Genomic DNA, 7,116 nt, shown 5'->3' with positions numbered 1-7,116 from the left:
TCCTTCAGCTCCAAGCGTGCCATCTCTAAGGTCGCATCTGAGATCTCTCCTTTTATGGGAGACCATTTATCTAGTCCTTATGTGTCCTTGATTCAGTCTGGTATGAAATCTAAGAACACAGTAGTTATCAAGCCATGCCCAGGGACGGACCCAGCTGTAATCCCTCCCTAAGAACAAATGAAGAGAACAAAATTAAGCAAGGAGATTTGTTAACTCTCTACAAGGTTGTTTGCAAAAGAAAAAAAAATACATGCGAGAATTTTCCTCTAACTTACCTCTAACATAGATCTGAATCAGTGGTTTCTTCCCACAAAGGCAGAGCTGTAAAACATTTCCCTACATCTCCTGTGCCTCTGTCCTGAGAACAGAGAGGTTGGCAGGTAGTGTGATCATAACCGGCAGACAGGTACCAAGAATATCTTAGGAACCCATTTCTACCATTCCCAGCCTCCCAGGGTGTACTTAAAATACACAGCACTTGTCATTGCTGTAGTTCAGTCGCTCAGTCATGTCCGACTCTTTGTGACCCTGTTGACTGCAGCACACCAGGCTTCCCTGTTCTTTCCTATCTCCCTGAGCTTGCTCAGACTCATGTCCATTGAGTAGGTGATGCCATCCAACCATCTCATCCTCTGCTGCTCTCTTCTCCTCCAGCCATCATTCTTTCCCAGCATCAGCATCTTTTCCAGTGAGTCGGCTATTGCCATCAGGTGGCCAAAGTATAGGAGCTTCAGCTTCAGCAACAGTCCTTACCAACTGATTATAATGCCTGGGTTGGATGTGATAAACCTCTTAACACAATAGTTTTTAAAAAGTCTGTGCTGAACAACATGAATTGTGGGGTGTCACCTAATGTGCCTAGCAAATATTCCTGCCCAGACTGATTGTTCGAAGCCTTGATAACCAAAGCTGAGCCTTAATGACTCTTCCCTCCAGGCAGAAATGACTGAGTCAAAGAGGAAAATAAAAACTGAGCATAGTTATTCCTCTTCACAACTTTACAGTGTTAACCATTTGCCCCAAGGATGAATCTCAAATAATTACACTATTAACCACTTGCCCCTAGGATGAATCTCAAATAATTCCATGTGTAACTGTGACTGTTTAATAATTGGTTCTCTGTTTCTCACCATTGCCATGGAAATGGACATCTTGGGCCACAGTGCCAGAGGCATCTCCTGTCTAAATGCATTCTAATCATCAGTGCAATTCTTGATGAGCCAGAGGCAAGCACTGCTCGAACAGAGTGGTTGATGAGCCAAAGACTAGTGGTGTGCGTGCCATCCGATTCCTTCAGTGACACTGTCAATGCCAAGGCGGCAACTTGAAGGAGTTTTCAGTCAGCGAAATGCTCCTTCAAACACAATCTGACTCAGAGAGCTTGTCCATCAAATAGAAAAGTGGAGAAGCTCAGGTTGAAGGTTGAAGCTCTGGGGAGAATGGCCAGGTTGGTGGTGGGGGGGAGTTTGTTCCCTGGTTCCCTCAGGCACTTCTGCAGGGCCCGGGATGCTGAGCTCAGAGGAGGTGAGCACATTCTGCCTGTGGTGCTCTGGGAGGGGCAACAGAGAAAGCAACCAGCCCTGATTCACTTCTTAGCTAGAAAGGTTAGAACTAACCAGTCTATTTTTTTGTTGTTCATTTTAAAATTCATTTATTTTAAATTGAAGGATAATCGCTTTACAATATTGTATTGGTTTCTGCCATACATCGGCATGAATCAGCCATAGTTATACACATATCCCCTTCTTGCTGAACCGCCCTCCCACCTCTCACCCCATCCCATCCCTCCATGTTGTCACAGAGTGCCAAATCAGTCTATTTTTTAATTTAATAAGTCCACTAGAATACACACACACAGAAACAAAAGCAACATTTTAAAGACTGAATCACAAAGGGACTTCATTTAGAGACACCCAAGAGCTCAAGTTTGAAGTACAACGTGGAGGAAGGGTGGGGACAGAATGTCAGGACAGAGAGGTGTTAAATCTGGTTTATGCCAGCTAATGAAAGCTGCTCAGCCTCCAGGAATTTTCCAGGACAACTGTTCAACATTGACTTTATTAAAAATTAAACTATGTATCCAGCAATCGCACCCCTTGGTATCTCTCCAAATGAGTTGAAAACCCTCATACAGATGTTTATAGCAGCTTTCGTTATAATCACCAAAACTTGGAAGCCACCAAGATGTCTTTTGGTAGGTGGTGAATAAATAAACTGTGGTGTGTCCAGACAATGGAGTATGATTCAGCATGAGAAAGAAAAAGAGTATCAAGCCATGAAAAGATGTGGAGGAAACCTAAATGCATGTTACTAAATGAAAGAAGCCAATATGAAAAGTATACATACTGTGGGATTTCAACTCTATGAGGTTCTGGAAAAGGCAAAACAATGGAGACAATAAGAAGGTCAGCAGTCGCCAGGGGTTAGGGTAAACAGGCCAAGCAGAGGATTTTTAGGGCAGTGAGATTGCTCTGAATGATACTATAGTGGTGGGTATGTGTCATTATACATATGTTCAAACCTATAGCCTTGTGGACTACAGTCCATAGGGTCACAAAGAGTTAGCACAGCACATAAATTACAAAGGGCTTCCCAGGTGGCTCAAAAGTAAAGAATCTGCCTGCAACTTGGAAGACGAGGATTTGATCCCTGGGTTGGGAAGATCCCCTGGAGAAGGGCATGGCAACCCACTCCAGTGTTCTTGCCTGGAGAATTCCATGGACTGAGGAGCCTGCAGGCTACTAGGATCTGCTAGCCCATAGGATCGCAAAGAGCTGGACATGACTCAGTGACTGAGCACAGCACAGAGATTATCCAACACCAAGAGTGAACACAAATGTAACAGTGGACTCTGGGTGATGGTGTGTCCATGTGTGCCCATCAGTTTTAACGAAGGCACCATCCAGGGTAGGGTGCTGGTAACAGGGGAGCATATAAGTAGGGTGGAGGCAGAGGACTATGGGAAAATCTCAGTGCCTTCCTCTCAGTTTTACTCTGAATCTAAAAGGCTCTAAAGAAGAAAGTTTATTAAAAGCGAAACTGTAGTGTTGTATGAAAGAATAGAAGGTTAGCACTGTCCTTGACAAGGAAGGAAGAGGCCCTGGGGCCTAACAACTCGCATAGGGTTAAGGCATTGCCACCTACTTCGTGGCATCTAACTACTGTTTTTTTCTTCTGCAGTTTTGAATGATCTGTGGCTACATGCAGCAATATATTTAAATCTGATCACAATGCGATTAATCATGTATTACTATTTGGTAATTAAAAGATAGTATTAAAATTTAAAGAATTAAACTATAAATTTTAATTAATAAAATACATTAAATTAGAGGTAATAAACACTCAAAAGTCACCACTTCCTCCTTGTTTATCACATTTTACTTTTATCTATGTTCTCAAGTTTACTCACTTGTATCATATCTGTAGAGTAGAATTATTATGTATTGCTTGCTACTGGACTGCTCTTTCCAGCTCTGTGATAAGCAGCCTCAATTGGGTAGTTTGAAATTACATCGGCTGTCGTGGGAATACTTACACAATAGAAATCACTATGTACAGGATTTTACCCCAGGAGGGTTGGTTATTAAACTCCACACCACCAATAACATGTACAGTATGAGCTCAGATATTGGGATAAGTAACACATGTACATCTGAGGATGCTCATCAAAGGACAGCTTTTGGGAAAAGATTATGGAAACACAGATCTTCATATATGATTAAAGCAAGTAATTCACTCTGAATGCATCCAAAGACCTCTTTAAAATGGTTCCAAGGATTCTCTCTCCTGGAAGCCAGGAACCCTCACCAATTTGAAGAATTAAATCACTCAAATTTGAAGAAGAAACAGCTGCCTCAAGAGCAGCCCTCTTGCCATCAGAATTACTCAGATCTCGTTCTGAGAGACAGAAGTTAATTGCCAAACTGTTTACTGTAATTAAATCTATCAGCATGGTTTTCTCCTGATGAAAATAAAGATCGGTATATTGCATCTTCTGTGAAAGGAGTCCTTTATCTCCCCTAAATTAGAAATCTATGATTCTATGCAAGTTCTCTTCAAGACATGGCTTCCCCCGCCTCAAAAATATGAAGGACTTAAAAAAATTCATATTTGCCACAATAGAGAAGCTGGTTGCAGGTACCATTAATTCACTGCAAGCACTATTGTATCCTGATACATCTCATCAAGGTTATTTAAGTGTGTCTGAAGAATGTGTCTTTCACAAGCCTTTGCTTCCAGTGATAAACTATGAAATATTGAAATAGAGGTATTACATACCCTCTATTATCTATCTAAATGTATCTATCTATGTATCTACCATTTATCTGTCATCTATCATCTGTCTACATATCTATCAATAGGAGAAAGCAATGGCAACCCACTCCAGTACTCTTGCCTGGAAAATCCCATGGATAGAGGAGCCTCATAGGCTGCAGTCCATGGGGTCGATAGGAGTCAGACATGACCGAGAGGCTTCATTTTCACTTTTCAGTTTCATGCGTTGGAGAAGGCAATGGCAACCCACTCCAGTGTTCTTGCCTGGAGAACCCCAGGGACGGGGGAGCCTGGTGGGCTGCCATCTATGGGGTCGCACAGAGTCGGACACGACTGAAGTGAATTAGCAGCAGCAGCATTATCTATCTAAATGTATCTGTCTATGTATCTACCATTTATCTGTCATCTATCATCTGTCTACATATCTATCAATAATCTATTACCTGTCTACTTATTTATCATATCTATCATCTATCCATCATACCTATCATCTATCTATCATATCTATCTTAGTGTCACACTACAGTAGCAATAAAAAATAATTCTTTGAGGAGCGATAGGAGTAGAAATAGCTAATTTCAATGATAATGAAGACCACAGATTTGGGGTATATATTTCCAGATATCTCACTATGTTTTATCTGTATCAAAAATTGTTCTCTATATGGTACTTTAAAACCTGCCTTTCTTCTGAATAATTTATTCCAGATATCTTTTTTAGGTCAATTGACCTTGGTTGCCACATTGGGAGGTGGGAGAGGCAGGAGTAGCCCCAGACTGGCCCCTGGTGGCATACCTCATGGTATGGTGGCTTCACGGGAGTCCTCCCATGGTACTTCTGCCTGGCTCCGGCGGCAGCAGCTCCACGTGGTGTGGCCAGGGGGTGGGGTGGGTTGTGTGTGGGTACAGCCTGGGGGTAGGTTGGGTTCTGTGTGTGTGTGTGTGTGGACACACGGCTCTGGGGCTGTGGAGGCGGGGCTGGCAGTGGAGAGACAGGGAGCAGCTGCAGGGGCTGCCCCCATCTTCGGGTGCTGGCACAACGGCTGAGGAAGCTGAGCCCTTAGGTTGGAAGGTGGTCTCCCAGGTTGACAGAAAGAGACAGAAGGCTAGAACCTGTGAACTGCTGGCCTGGCTTAGAAATTAAATATTTAGACATGTTCTGGGTGAGTTTCCACCCCTCCTCCCCTGGACTGGAAAATACTACGGGGAGACCTGAAGCCTTGTCTGTCTTATTTTTGTGCAACTTGTCCTCTGGCAGCATTTGCAAACCAACTGGGAAATCATGTGTTTCTAGTGCCACTTTCAGACATGCAAGTTCACGTACAACCCTGGATTTCAAATACCTTGAATCACACTTGCCAGACTATGAAGAGCTTTTAAACACAGTTGACCTTTGAATAACAGGCGTTTCAACTGTGTGGGTCCATTTACACTTGGATTTTTTTCAATAAATCTGTCCTACAGTCTATATGCTCCCCCGGCAGGTGAATGCAAGAATACAGAGCCTTGGATAAGGAGGGTCCACTGTAAAGCTATCCTTGTATTTTTCACCGCATGGGGGTTGGTAACCCTGACCCTTAGTTGTTCAAGGGTCAACTGTGTGCCGTGACTTCACTCAGGGCTCTCTTGCTTTGAAAGGACAGTTGCTTTCTGTCTCTTTACACAGAGAGTGGTGTCCAGATTCAATAAGGCTGCAGGAGCCACGTCTTACTCACCTGCTCTCCAGTTTCCTTCTTAATGTCCCCACCCTGCTCTACTTTATTTATTTTGATTTTGGTTCAGTGCTGTCCTTATTATAGCCTTTCTGGGGCTCTTATGATCACAGGTTCTCCTCTGGGTTGGTGTGGTGGGAATGGCTGGAAGCTGTTCTAATCTGGAAGCTGTTACTTCTAACCTCCATGCTGTTACTTTGCCTCATTGTCACTGGCAGTCCTGTGACTCATGCAAATCACTTTACTTCTGAGTGCCAGTCTCTTCCTCTCAGGAGCCAGGTGACCTATGCCCTCCCAGATCCACCCAAGGGGTGGTGCTTTCTCAGAAGAACCTCTCAGAAGGTGTAAGAAGCAGATGGATGTACGGCACAGGACTCCACTCCATGCTCTGTGGTGACCTAAATGGGAAGGAAATCCAAAAAGGGGATATTTGTATACATATAGCTGACTCACTTTGCTGTACAGCAGAAACTAACACAACATTGTAAAACACCTAAACTCTAATTTTAAAAGATGTACCATGAGAAAAAAAATTTTTTTAAATAAAGAAGAAGAATTTTTCTTGAAACTGATGGCAGAAGGGGATGCTTAAAACAGCATGAATTTTCTGGATCCCAATGATAATATCAGACTTCCCAGGTGGCTCAGTGGTAAAGAATCTGCCTGCCAATGCAGGAGATGCGGGTCCAATCCCTGGGTCACGAAAATCCTCTGGAGAAGGAAATGGCAACCTGCTCCAGTATTCTTGCCTGGGAAATCCCAGGGACAGAAGAGCCTGGTGGGCTACCACCCGTGGGGTCGCAAAGCATCGGACATGATTGAGTGACTGAGCATGCACACAACAACAATATTGAAATATTAACAAACAAATCTTGTTGACACTGAGTCCCTCAAGTCCTTCACTTTGTCCCAGGTTACAGATAGCAGCGTCACGGCAAGATCTGGTCCAGGCGGCTGGGACCTGGGGAGTTTATCTTCAATCCCACCACCTTCTCCCCCAACCTAGGCTTCTTTCCTTCTTGACACTCAGACCTTCCTTCCTGGGTTCCCCAAGGGCTGGCTTTCTGTCTTCATCTTTCTACCAAGTGGACAGATCCCACATCTCTGTGTGGCTATGGCTGCCATAAGGA

General features: G+C 43.7%; 1 non-coding gene across 1 annotated transcript; it reads left to right on the top strand.

Annotated features, from left to right (window-relative positions):
* Positions 1–3,044: 3,044 nt before the first annotated feature.
* On the top strand, positions 3,045–3,170 carry LOC129623933 (U6atac minor spliceosomal RNA). The gene has a single exon (XR_008700682.1). It is a non-coding gene; the product is annotated as a U6atac minor spliceosomal RNA (small nuclear RNA).
* The last annotated feature ends 3,946 nt before the right edge of the window (positions 3,171–7,116 follow it).

Source organism: Bubalus kerabau, chromosome 11 (assembly GCF_029407905.1).
Source record: "Bubalus kerabau isolate K-KA32 ecotype Philippines breed swamp buffalo chromosome 11, PCC_UOA_SB_1v2, whole genome shotgun sequence".
NCBI lineage: Eukaryota > Metazoa > Chordata > Mammalia > Artiodactyla > Bovidae > Bubalus > Bubalus kerabau.
Note: the sequence above shows the minus strand (reverse complement) of the source record. Positions and strands in the feature narration are given on the sequence as shown.